At 45.5% G+C, this 17,286-nt stretch overlaps 1 protein-coding gene across 2 annotated transcripts in view; it reads left to right on the top strand.

Annotated features, from left to right (window-relative positions):
- NFKBIZ (NFKB inhibitor zeta) overlaps nucleotides 1–17,286 on the top strand; it is a 78,693-nt gene that overhangs the window by 40,664 nt on the left and 20,743 nt on the right. The window lies entirely within an intron of this gene.

The following is a 17,286-nucleotide window of genomic DNA, read 5'->3' as shown; positions in this document are numbered from 1 at the left end:
CGGGTGGCCAGACGTGGGCATGTCTCTTTTGGCTGGGGTCGGCTGTAGCCTCTGCAGCGAGGCCCTGCCTGCATTTTTGAAAGTGCTTTGAGACTCTGTTTCTCCCGGGGGCTGTCACTGTCTAGGCACAGTGCAGGCAATAAAACCCAGCAGCAGCAGTGGCGGAGGGGCCCTCACACCATGGTTCCCTCTCCTCTGGTTGTGCCGCAGCTGCTGGACAATGCACCCTGCATTTAAGTTGCTCCCTGTTTTTTGCCTGGTTTTGGCAATTTATAACTCCACCATCCTCCACCGAGGAAATACGCCCAATGGGTCCTCTCTGCCTTGTTCTCCCCACAGGGGACACTGTCTGCAGACAGTAAAAACATGGCTCTGCCAGCTTCTGCAATTTGGGTCACGGTTCACAGTGGCTGCACAAGGCTGGTTTTGCTCAACTTTGCCCCCTTGCACCCTGCAGCCCCTGGTTTCAGCTGCCGAGGAGCTTGCGCTGATTTCCCAGCTGCCTGCCCTGCTGTGCTTGTCGAAGGGAGCTGCGTTGGCCCCTGGGGTTGTGGTGGAAACAGTTGGGGTTGTGGCTGGAATACTTCCCTTGCTAAGGCACCTGAAGGGAAACCGCCCAGATGTTGGGTTTTTGGTTTTGTTGTTTTTTCCTTTAAAGTCCTGAATTTACAAGCTGGCCTTGTGGGGATTCTTTTCAACTGGCATGGGAAAGGTCTAAGTAGGGCAGATGGAAAGGGCAGGCCCCGAATTTCTGAGCACTTAAAGCTGGTGAAATTGGCCATAGGACTGTGTTATTCACCATGATTTCATTTCCCTCTCCTGCTGTTGATCTCTGCTCTGCAAAAGCATGGGCCTGAGATCCTGATCTGCTTGGGAAAAAGCTGGTCCCTCCAGAAAACTGTTTTGGTGTTGACTTCTAGGAGGCTTGGGGCTAAGCTTTTAAGGTAGCTTGCATAGATTTTTAAAAGAACCTCAAGTCTAATCTAGAAATTATATTGCAGAGTGGTATTATTCAAAAGAAATAACAAAATACTGCAAAACCACCCTGTACTTCTTCAGTCTCTAACCCTAACCTGAAACCTCCTCTCTTCTTGGAGTTTTGGTAGGACTATGGTACCAGCTGTGCCAAGTTGTATCATTTAGACATCACAACTTCAGACTGACAACTTCTCTTACAAAAAGTAAATAGAAAGGAGTTTGTGATGTGTACCTGGCCTATGTGCTGTAGCCATGAGCTGTCTTGTCAGCAGTGGTTTATGCAGATATTTAGATTTGTGTGAGTTTCACAATTGCATTTGAAGCCTCCAAGCTGCTGGAGCACTGCCTGGTTGCTGCAAGGGGCTGGGGCCCTCAGCATTTTGCAGGGTGGAGCTCGTCATCTTGCTTGAAAGCAGCTCCTCATGAATGCTGTACCTGAGAGCAGTGGCAGTGGCACTTCTCACTGCTTGTACCCAGAGGAGTAAAGGAAAGTAGGACTAGTGGGAGTTTCAGAAGCCTCTAACTCACCAGACTAGCATAAATATCTTCTAGGGATTGCCCTGAGGTGTGATTTGAAAAAGCAGCCGGGTTAAAGTGGCTTTGCTAAGTTTGTTCCCATGAATATGATTTTCCCCAGGCACACTTTTTACATATACCTGTTAGATAAAAGCTACCGCAGAGTAAAAGAAAAACAACACACAACCCTCTTAATTAAAGATATCAGGGGAAGGAGACTCCTCATACAAACAAAAAAAGGGGTGAGGTTGTTCCAGTTTAAAAAGCCCTGAGAAATAAAGCTGCCTGTGATTGCTATGGTGGTCCACCCTAGCTCTTGTGTGGAACCTAGGCTCAGTGAGTGCTGGTGGCTGGGGTGCTTATAGGTGTGTGCATTACCTTCTTGTCTCCTCCACCCCAGACCGCCCCCTATTGCCTGGTGATGGCAGCATCAGAAAACCCAACTTAAAATCTGTTCCTGTCAGTTTGCTTTCTGAGGCTGGTTTCCTTGGGTGTAACCTGCCTAGTCTTGTAGCTCCCTGCCTAGGTTATCTGCCCGCCTGTCCAGCCCATGCTGGGATCCCACTGTTCCCAAATTCCCTTGGGCTTTCCCAAATGTGTCACGTGTTTTAGAGGATGGGCTCCTTCCATGCCAGTGACAGAAGAATGAGTTTGTCTTTTTACATAGGTATGATCCCATGCCTGTTGGGGGTGGGCTGTCCAGCTCCTCTCTGCAGAGGTGCGACCCCTGGTGCGAGATGCAGTGATTTTTACATGGCTGTTCCTAGCTAGCCCATCATGTGTTATAGAAACAATTCCACAGTTCTCTGGACCTGGGAGCAGTAACTAAATTACTTTGTCCACATTGCCGAGACCATAATGGGGGGGAAATGGAAACAGCAAATTGTGTAGATAGAAAAGCCAGCTGTTGGACATGCCTACTTTGTGCCAGTTAATGAAATTATGCTGCCAACTTGCTTTGATGTAAACTCGCCCTTGTGAACAAGTCTGTGATCTTGCATTTGAAAGCCAGAAAACTTCTGTTGTTGAAGATGTGGAAGATGCAAAAGCTTTGCTGATGTGTGATGAGTGTGGATCCATGAGATAGATAGGCCTTTCAAAATCTGTTGGTTTGTGACATTGTGGAAGAAGGGAAAAGATGGAAAGGATGTGCAGGGTGCCTTTGGGCTGCTGAGCATTGGGTCCAAAAAGCCCATCTGGCTTGATGGATGTGTACCTGTGGCCTAATGGGAAGGGAGAAAGGGGTTTTACTATCCTGTTTGCCCTGCCACAGTTTGTGCTCACACACAAATGAACCAAATGAACACCTATGTGTTTTGGGAGCTCAGTGATGTACTGGTATGAACAAAAGCAGTGGTCTGGTATCCTGGTGGCAGTGGGCCTGACTGAAATGACTGAGAAAAAGCAGAGCTACAAGAGCTGTGTGTGACATCTGGAAGATAGTCCAGACCTAGCAAACCCTTGTGAGAGCAACAGCGAAAACTTATCTTGCTCTTCTATCAGTCTGCTGCTCATGGGAACCCATGCAGTGAAGTATTTATTCAAAAGGCTAGTTGTGTAGGTGGCCAAGTGTGTTATCACAGAAACAAAATGTTAGTCATGAGAACATGCTCGCCAGACATGCCTTCTGCATGCGCCTTCTCGCGCAGCAGCTAGCTTTATCTCCTGGCAGGGTGCGGGCCCTTGCCAGCTTGGCATGGGAGTGTGGCAGGATGGGACTTGATGTGAGGAGTCTGGAAGGAAACACTGCTCCACCAGCAGGGAGCACTTTGGCTGCATTTTCATGTTTAATTCATGTTTTAGTTAATGCGGTGTATGTGAAGACACAGCTAACAAATGGTTGTGGTGTTGTTTTGTAAATCATTATCTTGCTTTCAGATCAAAGAAACTAACTCCGTGGCTGACAAAGTTACCCTACTGAGGCTTTCAGATGTGTGTAACTCTTAGGTTGGCTCAGCTTTTGGGTGCCCAACTTTAACCAAACTTTCAGTGGCTTTTGGAAGCGCAGATCTTCTCAAGGCCAATGGAAGCAGACACAGCAAAACAGAGGGTCCAAAATGACAAATCCCTTGGGTATAAATCTTCAGATCTATTAGTTCCTTGTGTGCTGGAGAAGGTACTATTAATGGGGGCTTATAGAATTATACCATGGTGAGCCCTTCTTTTATAGAAGGATGACTGAATCAAAAAAATTATTCCCTTGGGAGAAATAGCAAGTAAAGTTATGCCAGTATGGTTGCATGGCTGCTAAGGTAATTTTCCCCGCTTTTGGCTGTTCCACTACATTTAAAGCAAGTAACTGTTGGTGCAGACTTTTCAATACAAGAAATACTCTGCTTTGACTAGGTTCCCTGGTACAGCTGTGAAGAAGGAGCTGTGGGGCTTCATTGCACGGAGCTGCGAGGCTGTACCAAAGGAAGCAGAGGTAGCTTTGGTGGGTGAATGAAACATATGAAGCACTCTGATTTGTGAAGGCATTCCTATCCTTCACCACACTGTTAATTTACCTACAGCACAAGTTGCCAAGGTTATTTAACTATCATTTTCTTGCTACATATTGATTTTATTCTTATATGTTGCCTAAAGTTATAGAAATAATTAGCAGAAGAGTCTTCCCATTGCATTTACTATGGAGTTAATTAGAAGTTCTGTCATAGAGAGCAGTCATGTGAGAAAAACAGTACTGTGGTAACTCTTGTAATAACCCATCCAGCTGATGTGAAACAGCAGATCTCCATTGACTCCTGCTGGTCCTTGTCATTTTGCAAAAGCAGCAGGAACACGGTCCTGAACAACATGGGAAACACCAATGGCTTTTGTTTCACAAACACTCAAAGGCCTAGCATGTGCTCCAGGGAAGTTCTCACTGTTCAAGCAATTTGTTGGGGAATTAAGCTGACTTGTTTCAGATCAGTGCACCTTTCCCGCAGTTTCCTTCATGTCACCATGGGAGGGACCTGGCATCTCTGTGGCATTTCCACAGTCTTCTCATTCACCTAGTGTTTAGATGGTCAAGGATATTCAGGATAAGTTTGCCTCTGGGCTCAGGGATTCTAAAGCTCACTATGGCATTACCAAATGCTGAGCCATTTATTGCGTATTTTCTACGGTTTTCCGGTGGTAGGATTGCCCCCCATGCATTAACCAGCTTCGCTATGGCAGGAAAGCTTTTCTTGCTTTATAGCACCAAGTGTCTGGGTCAGATAGTTCAAGCATCCTCCTTCTGCTCCTTTCTTTCACACTGTAGATCCATGAGATCCATGCAGTTTCTCCCACAGCCAGCTGACAGTAAGTGCTGAGTCTCACTCATGAGATGGCCAGTTGACCATCTGTACTGACATCTCTGAAATGGCCTTTCTGCAGAGTGTTACAGTGTCTGGACTGTGGTTCATGAGGGGAAGAGACTGTGGGGTTGCACCTTTGCATGACAAACTTGATGGTGGTGGTCACTGATCAGCTTGTGGGTGCCATGAGCATTACTTGTAACTGCTGCCTGTGAACTACGCTTGCAGGTGCTGTTGGGAGTGGTGGAAGTGAGCTGTGGCTGTATGTATAATTGTACATAGCAAAGATGAAAAAGAAACTTGCACATGCCGGTAGGTAATTTGGGCATTGATAATTGTAACTGGTTGGCTTAAATCCAGCTCATGGCCTAGAAAGAATGTTTATTCTTGAAAAGAAGGCTCTTCAACATGATTTTCTGGCTGCAGTCCAATGTCTGATATCCCTTTCTGAAACTGGGATAAGTACATGTTAATCCTGTAGAGAAGCTGAGACTTCTGGCTGGCTGAAGGTATAACTCAGCCTTGCCTCCTCCCAGAAAGTGGCTCTCATAAAACTGAGAGGAAGCATATGCTGGCCTGAGTAGTCCATCTAGAGATGGAGCATGACCCAGGCCAGCATATGCTTCCTCATATCTCTGGAAGAGATGTTGTGCCAGGTAGCTTGTGGTCCTCTGGAAGCTGCCCATATTTGCGTGTTTCTTCCAGCTTGTGACATGTACACAGGGTTCGTGCTTTAGCAGGGAAAGCAAGACTGGCTGGGAGCTGCTTCCAAGTTGAGTAGTGCTGCTTCCTGCAGGGAAGATAGGGTCTCAGCACTTGGAAGATCAACTGAATATTTGGGCTGGTGGCTTCTCTCTGAAGAGGTCTCCAGTCAGCAAAGTAGGGGTGGGTGGAGGTTCAGAGCAGGACATCTTCCAGCAGCACCCCAGGGAGGGTGTCTGAGGAGAGACCATAGTTTCAGCAGCTCCAGGTTCTGCTTTCAGATCCTCCACTGTAATGTGTCATGAGCAGCATGCCTCTATATATGTATGCAACCAGTAGTCTACTTATATGGCAAGCTCTTTGGTGCTGGGTGCTGTGTATTTCCCTGTTGTCCTCTGCAGCCTTGGTTTGATTCGATACTCTTCCGGGTGGTGGGAGCTCTTCACTGCAGAACTGTGGGCAGCTGATGCGGTTGCTGTGCCAGGGGCACAGGCAGGCAGCCCACCTTGGAGGGGACAGCTCAAACATGAGCTCTGGGAACCTGAGGCACCTTCTGGATACTTTGCTGACTACCTAGGGTAGTATAAGCACCTAAGATAAATTAACCTAAGATGGTATGATGATCCTCCTTCTCCACATGCACTTTTTTTTTTTACCTGTAGTCACATTTGTATATGGCTGATGTCTGATTTATGACTATTCATTTCCATCTGAAGACCTTTTTACCTACAGTTAGTGTGAAGTTGCCTGTTCCTTGGTAACTACAACATGCTGAACATTGTTCTACAGATCTTAATTGGAGCCTGAAACAAGGGCTTATCCATTCTTTGTTTGCCTCAAGATTGTGGTCTGAGATGCATGATCAGTTTGGTCCGTCTTAGACAGCATTTAAAAATGAAATTTGTTGCCTTAGTGAAAAAAGATAAATTCTGCTTGCCAAAAACCCTGTCCTCTTAGATATCAGTGCCTTGCCTAACTTAGATAAAACATCTGTATAGCTCAAAGCTTTACCATGTTAGCAGTGAACTTCTCATCTGAATCTTGTATGAAAGAGCCTATAACTTCAAAGTTAATAATGCCAAAATTCAGCTGTAATTCTGTAAGCAACAGCTGGACTATAAATTGGTTGCTGCTTTGGAGAATGCTTTTTTTCTTTAAGTCCTTGGCTAAGAAATATTTCTTGCCCAGTTATAATTTAAGCAAATTGACTCTGAACCAGCTGTGCTAGAGGAAGATTGCCTGCCTGCTGGTTACTGCTTCTGTGGCAGGGGGAGGCAGCTGCAAAAGTGACAGCTCTGTCTTGTGTGTCATGGAGGGATCCCAGGCACAGTCCCCCTGCCTAGAGCAAACAGGTGGCTCTGATGGTTTGAGGGTATGCTCTCAGCATGAGTGCACAGGGCAAGCTACTAGGGAGGATGACAACGTGAAGCCCTGACTCGATCTGCCAGCCAAACCGCTTGTTATCTGTAGCCCACTGGAGATGAAAGGAGCCCTGTATACCTATGTAAACTCTATGAATGAGGGCACTGTTGCTGCAGTACATTAAGAAGGAAAGCAGGTTATAGGCATGTTAGGATGCTAAGCTGTTAAGCTGACACAGCAAGATGTGGAAGTGGTGTCTATCTATGACTCCAAAGTTAGAGCAGGCAGTGCTGTGCAGCACTGAAATGAACCCCAAGTGGTTTTGGGCTGGAAACAAGAAGGACTGCTTGTAACTCTAGCAGTGTGAAGATGCCTGATGTAGTGGTGGTGGAGGAAAAAGGCAGCAAATCTTCGAGTGCCTGTTGTGGTTAAAGTGGACGCTGAGCTCTCAGATATTGAATTGCAGATTACATGTTTAATGGGAAGCAATAGTGGTGCCTATGTTTGGATTTCCGTGGGCTGTGTGAAAAAGCTGTGAGGAACGCCAACCAAAGCCATTTCAACTGTTGCCCATGGTCTTTACTTATTAGGGTGACTCCTTGTTTCGGCATCAAACAAGACATTTCACAACTCAGAGAGCTGCTTATCTTGTATGTGATGAAAACACTGATTCTGTTGCTGGAGAGCAGGGAATCTGTAGATTCTTATTATCAGATGTATAATTTCTGGGGTTAATCTTTGAGCCTCTCTGACTCTAAAGCACTTTTTTCCCCTAACTGGTGCTCTTGGTAAGGCTTTCACAGTTAGGTTTTAGCAGGAGGAAAGGAGGTGTAAATGCTGAAATTTCCCTCTGCAAGTAACTGATTAGGAACCAGTGGCCTCCTTGCTTGCCTACAATTAACCTTTGGGTGGGAGGCCTCTGGAATCCTTTCCAACTAGCATAAGATGTCATGGTTGGAGTCCGTTGCCTTCTACTTAATTCATGCACCTTCTACTCAATTCATGCACCCTTTCAGCAGCTGCCCAGTATGCAGACTTTGAAAGCACCCTTTGATGAAAGGTAATCATTATCACTGCAGGAATAAATCCTGCTTGCTAACTGCATTAAAATCAAAACTCTTCAAGCCTGACTGCAGCTGAGGGAGAGGATGAGCTGGCCAAAGCAGACTGCTAGCATTGAAAGTAGCTAGATACTGCCCTAATGAATTTCTGGTTTGAGCATGAACTCTCCTCCCAGAACAAACACACCCACAAACACGACTGCAAATGTGGCAGGTGGAGAGGCTGCAGTCAGCATGCTGCTCCAGATGCAGATCTGCCTTGAAAGGGTGATCAAGGCCTGATTCCCCTCAGCAGTGCTTTCACTGGCTCTTATATGCATGTGAGGCACTCGGCTGTGTCAAAATACAGCATAGCAGAGAGGGAGGAGCAGGATCTGGCAGCAGGGGATGGAAAGAAGAGAAAGCCTGGTGGAAAAACATCATCCCTCCACTTTTTCTGACAGGGATGTTGTTGGTGGGGTTGTTGAAAGACACCAGATGTGATTTGCAGAAGCTGCTGGTCAAAGCTAGGCCACAGGACTTTGCCCTGACTTGAGGAATTGTTTCCATTGATGTTCAGCTGACCTCCGGGGGTGGTGAAAACTGATTACATCTGAACCAGATATACACAGAAACAGGATCAGGTCTCACAAAATGTTTAAACATTGCATCTGGGTAGTTCATCAGACAATGGCTGTTTTCAAACTCTAACAAGAGCTTTGCTGACTGCATAATAGGAGGGGGAAGAGCAATGTGGAGCTGCAGCAGCAGCTTCTGGCAGAGTGAGGACAGTGGCACCAGGGAGGTGTGCTGGGGAGAGGAGCCAGGCATCCTTGGTATAAAGCAGAAACCTGAACCAAACCCAGGAACCAAGGCATTGTAGGGAGCTCCCCTTTGCTTTTCTTTCTGATTTGCTCTAGTAGTAGACAAGTGAGCTCCACTCAAGCTTAATGTTTCTCTGGGAGCCCTTGCTCCCTCCACAGTGAGGGAGAAGGTGGTGCTGTTCCCCGTCCCCAGCCAGCTCTTTGCCTGGCATGGGAGCTGCCCCTGGACTGGGGGTGATGGGTAGTCCTTTTGCGTCCTGCTTCACCAGCTTGCCCTAAGGCTTCTCCCTTCCTAGTTTCTCACATGGGAAGTTGTTTTTTCCCCCCTCTTGGAAACAGCATTGGCAAGGTGTATTAGGGGCAGCAAGCAGGAGCTTACAGCCTTTATCAGAGGTGGCAGATCCTCCCTCACATCTCATATTGCTGCACTAGGACTGGAGGTGATGGCTGCTGACTCATGAGAGGTGCTTCCTTATTCGTGGAATGGAGATGAGGGAGGTACTGAGCTGAGGACAGTGAGAGATGGGATTTGGCAATGGAATGAACCTTGCCGCCTTCTCATGTGAGTGTGCAGAATGCTTCCTGCAGACCTGTTCAGTCAGTCTCATTTGCAGTGTTTGGCTGCTGCTGAGCCTCTGCTTGAGGGCAGGAGACTGGCATGTCACAGAGAAGAGTGCAGAGGATGATGAGGAGGAATAGGCTGAATGTGAGATCATAGCATGGGCATTGCCAGGCATTAAAGGTTTCAATAGAGCTCCTAAATGAGAAGGATGGGGCTCAGACCTTGCAGTCTCTTACCCATTTACCAGCTGCCCTGTTTTGGCTGCTATGTGTTAAACCCTGAAACAGGCTGGTTCAAGCTGCTTAGTATTGACCTTTCCTGTGCCTTCTCATCTTGCTCTTACTCTTGTATTTCTCTCAGATGAGCTGGAGAAATGCTGTTGTGTGCAGGCAGGTGGCACCTCTCATTTCCGGGTGTTCAGGTCACTTGAAAATGCTTCTGTTCCCCCAGCTCCAGCTGGCTTCTCTAACTCCAGTACCCACTGAAAGATGCTTTGGTTTCAAGAAAGGGAAAGAAAAACACAGATATGTGTGGCTTTTACCATTTAAAATAGGCATTATGCTACACTTCTAAAATTAATAAATGCTATCAAAAGAGGTAGTGACAAGAGCAAAGGGGAAACTGGTGACTATCAAAATGACGGCTCAGCTGAATCACTCAAAGTGCCTTTCTGAAGTTAGCTTCCTACACTGCTGAAAACACAATAAATGTGCCTTTAAAAAATGAGAGTGATCTTTTCAGTTACTTTCTTTCTCTAAAACCAGAAAGAGCTGTTTGACAAAGGGGATCACCTCATGCTATTACATGATGTGGGAGGCCCTGTTGAGCCATCTTTCTGCAAACTAATTTGAGGAAGAATTACTCAGCAAAAGTTCTCTTGAAATAGGTTGAGACATATGCACATTTTGGCTACTTCCTAAGAGCAAAATGAGTCTACATCCTGATTGAAAAGGAGCTGGTATATTAATCAGGGTTCCCCTAGAGATGAGTTACTCTGATTCCTGGGCTACTGTTGGAGTGACATACTCCAAATTTCAGGTACCACCGAAATAGTTTCAGCAAAACTGCAAATGTAAAGAAAAGGCAAAACTTTGTCTTTATGCAAAGGAAAGCAAAGGCAAAACTAAAAGGAATTTCCCAGGCTTATTCCATCTCTTCTTTGCAGTCATTTTGTCAGACATTTATTTGAAAATCTAGACAAAAGAGCACGTGTACATCCTATGCCTGATGCTGTTGTTATTTTTGAAGAAAAGGAAATTATTTTCCTATTAATTTGCTTCTTTATTTTCTTTTGTACTGATACAGCTACAAATGCCAGCTGGTTTCAACTGGATGCAGATCTGTACATGCATTTCTCTTCTGCTCCTTGTGAAATCTTCTGTCTGTGCATGCATAGATCCTCTCCCACCTTTTCAATTTCCCAAGCTGTATTTTGGTTTACAGTCTGTAGCAGACAGACTACTGCTGTGTGCCCAGAAATCACAGGGAGTGTAAGTGTGGAAGAGCAACAGACCACACACATGCGCTGATATTTTTAGGAAGTCAGGTCAGTCATTTTCAGTCACCCTTGCCAGCACAGGAAGATCACATCTGATGTTGTGATAATAGTAAAAATCCCCTGTTGCTGTTAGCATGAATCAGCTCAGAGCCATTCCTGTTTGCAATGCAGAAGCAGAATCCAAACATCTGTGTGCTGCACCAAGATGAAGATTGGTGGGCAAATTTGCTGCCCCTGAACACATAAGCGAGAAATCTCTATCTGATGGTTAAGGCTTATTCTCACGCTCCTGCTCAGATGAGATTGGAAAGTACGCAAGGCAAATGTGAGCAGGCTGGTGGTTGCACACAGCGTACAACTAATACTGACTTGGTATTTCTATACATGTCCTATAGCCCTCAGACGTGTCTGCTCTCAATTGCATATTCTGAGGCTTGCGCATTTCTGTAAAATATAATTCTTCAAATTACTTTATTGATTCTATCATTTAACTAATAGATTCACGTTTGGTAATAAATCTCCAAGGCCTTTCTTAGAGGTGTAGGTTTGAAACAAAGACCTATCCTATTGCTTATTCTCTGCCAATAATTAAATTGCAGGCATTTTTCTTCAGATGTCTTGTTGAAGTGCGTGTTTCTGGCTACGGGTATGACTACCAAAAGCGTACAGGTACGTCTCATTGTGTATCGGCAGGAACCATTTCTCCTTTCCACAGAAACCCAATTTTGGCAGAAGGACTTCAAGATTCGGTGCAAATCAGAGGGAGCATAGCACGGTTATGGTTCAGCAAAGGCTTTTCCTCTTCTGGTCTCCTTTGCTGTGGGCCATATGGGTTGGGGAAGATTTATGGTGTCTCGTAGCAGTGGTACTAGACTCCTGTCTTGTAGCAGTGGTACTAGACTCCTCTCTTGTCTGTTACTTTAGGATTGGAAGGATGGGGGAGACCAGTTTGATTTCTGGAAGAAGGCTCCTAGGTCTTTTCAGAGGTTTTCAGTCTCTCCACAGCAACATGCTCTGGGAGGCTGTGATGTTTCTTGTTTTGTAAAGTGTTGCAAAAAAACGATGTCTCTGCCTGTGGCTCTTCTCTGGCTAGGGCTCCTCTCCATGTTCCTCTGGTGTTGTGTTATCCCTAGCATGGCCGATGGGGATCAGGTGGATATATAGCCTATCTGACAAGGTGCTGAGCACTGGTCTTTTCAACATATGTGGAAAACAGTCAAAACTGCTGCAAATATTGTGGCAGGTTGCCTAAGGTCACAGGGAAGGTCAGGCAAAAAAAATAAATGTAGATCTCGGTGTGCTACACTTGCTCGCCATCTGCCAGACCTGCGCTCCTCCTCTCTCTCCTCTGCCCCTTTTGCATTTCAGAATGTCCTTCCTTGCAGCTGGCAGACAGTGTTTCCTTCTGCACGTGGTTTCTCAAACTGCAGGTCCAGTGATGCAGGTTGCTAAGCAGTATCTGTCTCCTGCTCAGTGAGGCTGCCTGTCAACTCCCTCTTCTTTCCTTGTGTTGGACAGAAGGTTGAGCAGCCTCCAGATTTTTTCATGTCCCCTTTTTGGTGAAACTGATGCCAGCTGAATTCTGGCTGTTTCTCCATCAGCATAGCTTTGTTTTACTAAATTCCCTGTGCCACAAATGGGAGAAGCCACAGCTGTATTTTTTCAAGAGGTCTTGAAGAGCAAAAGGGGTGACACCCCATGTTGCCTTCCCACAGTAATTGTCTGGAAAAAATCCTGATGTGCTGAAGCAAAACGTGAGCTCAGGGAGGGAGCAGCAGCTTCTTCCCCAAAGGCTGATGGAGGGTTAGGAGTGTGAACATGACCCACAGAAGAAGATCCTGGTTGCCCACATCTGTCTCGCCCACTGTACAAACCCAGTGGGGCTAATTTTGCACAGGGTAAAATTAAGCTGAGTGATATGTGCTTGGGATGCCTCCCCAACAGCAACAGAGACACTGAAGGCTAGTGCTGGTGGTTTCAAATCTGAATATTCTCTGCAGTGATGTGGTTGATCAGCAGAGAAGACGGATGGATTGTGGCTGGCAAAACTTGAGCAGACTTCTGTGTCTGCTCAAGTGCATCCCAAGAAGCTGGCAGTGCTTGCCAATGCCAGGTCAGCTTTCCTGAAGCTACTGCTCGCAGCAAGTGGGATTGCACAGTGCCTGGACAGAGCAATGTTACACCGTGCCTGGGGCCTCTAGACATTGTTGTCCTACAGATAATAACAGGGTTTGAGCTGCTGACATTGCTTGTAATGTTGTGAGTCAGGTTTTCCACAGAGCATGGTGCCTGACATGCTGAGCTGCAGGAAGAAGGGGACTGGTGCCTAGGTGTTTGTTACAGTGTCTGCTGGAGTGCTGCGCTCCCTTGAAATTCTGTTACTCTGCTGCAGGAGCTGCATTTCCTTGGGTACCACTGATCATGTCTTCTGCTCAGGCTTGAGCCTAGCCTCCCTGGTCCTATGGGATGATATCCCAGCTCTGAGTGGGCTCATGGACTCCTAGCATGTCATCTTTGATGACCTCCAGCCAGCTTTGCTCCTGGAGAGACAAAGTGTTGGCCATTGGTCCTTGCTGGTCTTTGGAGCTCTCTGCAACTCTTCCAAGGGCAGAAGGGGCCATTCCTGCACCCTGCAATGCCTGGGAAGATCCAGACTCTGCCAGTGGCATATTCGGAATTAACAGAAAAAAGTGCGTCTTTGCACAATGCTCTGTTCTGCTGTGGAGCAAGAAACCAGAAAAAAATCCAATGGAGCTTTTAAATACACAGAAACTAATTCTGGCTTATAGTCACTGAGCTGTGAACTGCAAGAGTGGGAATTAACCCAGGGGAGACAACACTGTATGTTTGTGCTGATTTTGTGCTCTTCCCAAACTGGTGCCTGGTTGGTTTCAGATAGCTGGGATGAAGCCTGATGGACTTTTTGGTGCCCCCAAGCATCTGCTCCACGCCATGCAATGACATATTGCTTTCCTGGGGACCAGTGTGGTGGCACCTTTAGGGAAGTTCCTTCCCATGCAACTGGGTGAGATCAGGCTCCCTTGCATACCCATCATTTTCTGTATGTTTAGATCTGTATGTTTATTTTTAAAAAGGGACATTCGGCTGTATGCTTTCCTTCACTGCATTGACACCAAGAGAAACCACAGGCACAAAGCTGTATAGGACAAACCCCAAATCTTCTCAAAATGATTCCAGCTGTGCTTCTGTTTTTGCATAATATTGGGTTACAATACTCTCATTGCCTTTCTGTTTTGCTTTTTGCTTGTTTTTTGGTTTTGCCTTAGGCCATGTACAAGGTGCAGTGGCAGATACAAATTTCAGAGCAGGTACTCTAAGTCCAGTGGGCTGTCTGCGGTGTTACCTGTACTTAAAACCAGGAAGCAAGCCAGCAAGACTGTTTCATGCATGCAGCCATACGGTGAGGATCAGCTACCCTTCAGGCCCATGCCTTTAGTCTACTGTCTCTTCGCTTTCTCTGCTTCCCAAAGGTCCAAGCTGCCTGAAAATTTAGACATCAGACTAACCCCTGCAAACTTTCCTGCCAAGGGAGAAAATTAAACTCTTTCGTTTTGTTTAGATGGGGTAAATTGTTGTGGTTTGGGTTTTGGTTTGCATCTTAAGATTGTATGTTTTACTATAACCTATTTCTATGAAATTAAATGAAAACATACTAAAACGTCATCATTTGGAAAGAGGAAGCTCCCTCAGCTCTTTGGTTAGCTGTAACTGGGGTATGGGAACTTTTGCCCCTCAGCTGTTTTCACCCTGGCCCAGGATATTGGCAAAATTGAGGCTGAGCTATCAGGTGGCAAATTAGCCCCACAACAGTTTCCCAGACAAATCTTGTAGTTACTTTGCAATGCACCAGTGTGGGACAGAGTATTTGTCTTCCTATCTAATAGATGAGGCACAGAGACTGTTTGGCTCAGCCTGTAAGCCTACTTAAGCACTTAACTGCCCCTGATTTCAGTGGAAATGGTGTGAGTAAGCATTCTTTGAATGCAAAGCCTGATCTTAGCTAACAGGATGCAGAAAGCTTTTGAGGGTGCAGGGAACCAATCATCCTCTCTGATGAAGGACTGCAGCCAGGACATGGCTGCAGCACATGATAGCACTTGTGATAGACTCTGAAACAGAACATGAGGCTGGGGCCAGTCTGTGCTATGAGGACAGGCCAAACCAATGGGAAGTAATTTAAATTGCAAAGATGCTGCTGAAAGGTTGTGGAGAGTAGATGGCTTAATAAGCTAAATAAGCTTGACATGCTGCATTGAAAAGAAACCTGTGAGAGTGTGAAATGCTGGTGCAAGATGAAATTTGGATGCTGAAATACTGATTTATCCTATTCTGCAAACCATGGATATAAAATGTAGGGATGCTGGAAATGCTACGGGCTGATCTGCAGCGATGTCGCTTGAGAATGTCAGTGAAGAATGTCACAGGTCCCCAGTGCATATTCCTGGGAGGATAATGTAGCATTCAAGTATCACCAAGTTCATGTGAATTCAAGTGAATGCTGAAGTTATGGGAAATCATTTGATTATCTTTGGCAAGATGGAACTGTTGAGCAGATGTGAAACTAAATATCCTGTTGATGAGGGAAAACCCCTCAGTATTTCAGTCAAATTTGCATTTTCCTCTGTCAGTCTTTTTTAAGAAGAGGCATAAAGAAGAGACAAAAAATTCATTTTTTGCATGATTAGCAGGCAAAATTATCTCAAAGCAAGATACTCGTGTGTTTCACATGTTTTGCTTACATTGCGCGTAACATTTTGTACCCACATTAGGTCAGTCATGATGTGGTATTTTTTTTTTTTTAAGATAGTTGCTCAGTCAGAAGCCTAAATCTGAAATAACCAATACATGCCTACTCAGGAAGTCTCCTCCTCTGCATCCTGTCAATGTAAATGATGTTAATATGAAGAATGTAATTGAATAAGATTTATAGACTCTTACTGTAAAGAAAAGTTAATTTATCAATTACATTATTCTTGTATTTGCAGCTTTTTATGTGAGCTACTGAACTGACTTGTCACTCTGAGGTGTTTATGTCATGAAAAAACGCAGTAAGAACAAATATAGAGCATATGAAACTAAAACAACTCTTTAAAAAAATAGATCAAATACAGAATTTAAAATATTTGATGTCGGGACAGGTTTATAGATGTTAACCAGAGAGCATAAAACCTGCAGACCATTCTTTTATTTTGTTTCCCTACCTCACGTACAGCCTACACACAGATTACTGTGGGAAGATGATTACTTATAAGGTGATGAGATCCCCATGAAAATAGGAGTTTGGGAGGTTTTGTGCTTCTCAGGGTATGCATTGCAGGGAGCAGTGGTAAGGACGTTCAATATATGGGCAGAAGGCTATATGGCACTGTTATGGCTGGACTTTCCTCCAGATGGCTGTATTCCCATTCAGGGCCTGATTCTCAGAAAGAGCTGCTATCTTGTAGTGTCCAAATGTGACCTGTGTTTTCTTAGTTCCTAATACATGGTGTTCAGCACTGCAAAAACTGGTTTTGGAGATTCAATTTATTCTTTTTTTCCTCTCCCTGTGGTTCTTGTTCTCATAGCTTCTTAATCATTCTCTGTCTTGGCTTCCTGAAAGGAGCTCATCTGTTCTCTCGCGCTGGTTTCAGTCTGCTCTGAAACCACAAAACTCAGATTAACCTCTTCAAAAGCTTTGCCAGGCTTCAGGTACTCCTGAAGCAAATCTGGGCCCGTTTTCATGCAAATCCAAATACCTTTTATAGTTTTGTTTCAACTTGACATTTTGATTTTGAGATTTTTGAGTTGCTCAGACCCTGAGGCTTTATGTGAAACCCAAAGGGCGTGAACTTACATGAACTGAAACGGAAAAATATTCAGAGGAATCTACTGAAGACTGAAACTATGTTCCCACAACCGTGCTTAATAAAATGCTCTATTTTTCTTTTAATTGGAGAAGTGGAAGCTACTTTTCCACAGCAAGGAGCTAAAGCAAGGGAGTTTCCAATTTAGGTATACTAGGTATATTAAATAGGGATCCTGGTAAATCACAGAGGGTTTATCCTCTCCCAACTGGGAAGCCATTAAATATTGCACTTCTCTATCTCAGTGTGACCTGAGCAATGAGAAAACCAATGTTTCTCCCTCCCAGGGTGTGCTGGCCCAGGGGTGATGCAGGGTTTCTTGTCACAGTGGGTTACTGTCATTTCCAGGAGAGCTGTGGTGTGTCCTCTGCCTCAGCATGGCTGACAGCAACACCGGGTCAGGCCAGCATTGGTCATGGTGGGGAAGTCCTGGCACTGCTCTGGCTGAGCACCTCCAGTGTCACTTCTGTTTTTCCCAGCTTGTAGTGGGTGCAGTTACTTCCCACAGGTGGCCCAGCAGAGCCTACTGACCCACTCCTGAATCCCCTGTGAGGCCAGGTCACCTTCTCCAACCCTGACAGCCCTGGGACTTGTTGCTGATGGCAAGTGGTTGCACCAAGGTACTTGTGGGTCAGTGCCATCCCTCTCCTCTTCCC

This window comes from Lathamus discolor, chromosome 4 (genome assembly GCF_037157495.1).
Source record: "Lathamus discolor isolate bLatDis1 chromosome 4, bLatDis1.hap1, whole genome shotgun sequence".
Classification (NCBI taxonomy): Eukaryota; Metazoa; Chordata; class Aves; order Psittaciformes; family Psittacidae; genus Lathamus; species Lathamus discolor.
Note: the sequence above shows the minus strand (reverse complement) of the source record. Positions and strands in the feature narration are given on the sequence as shown.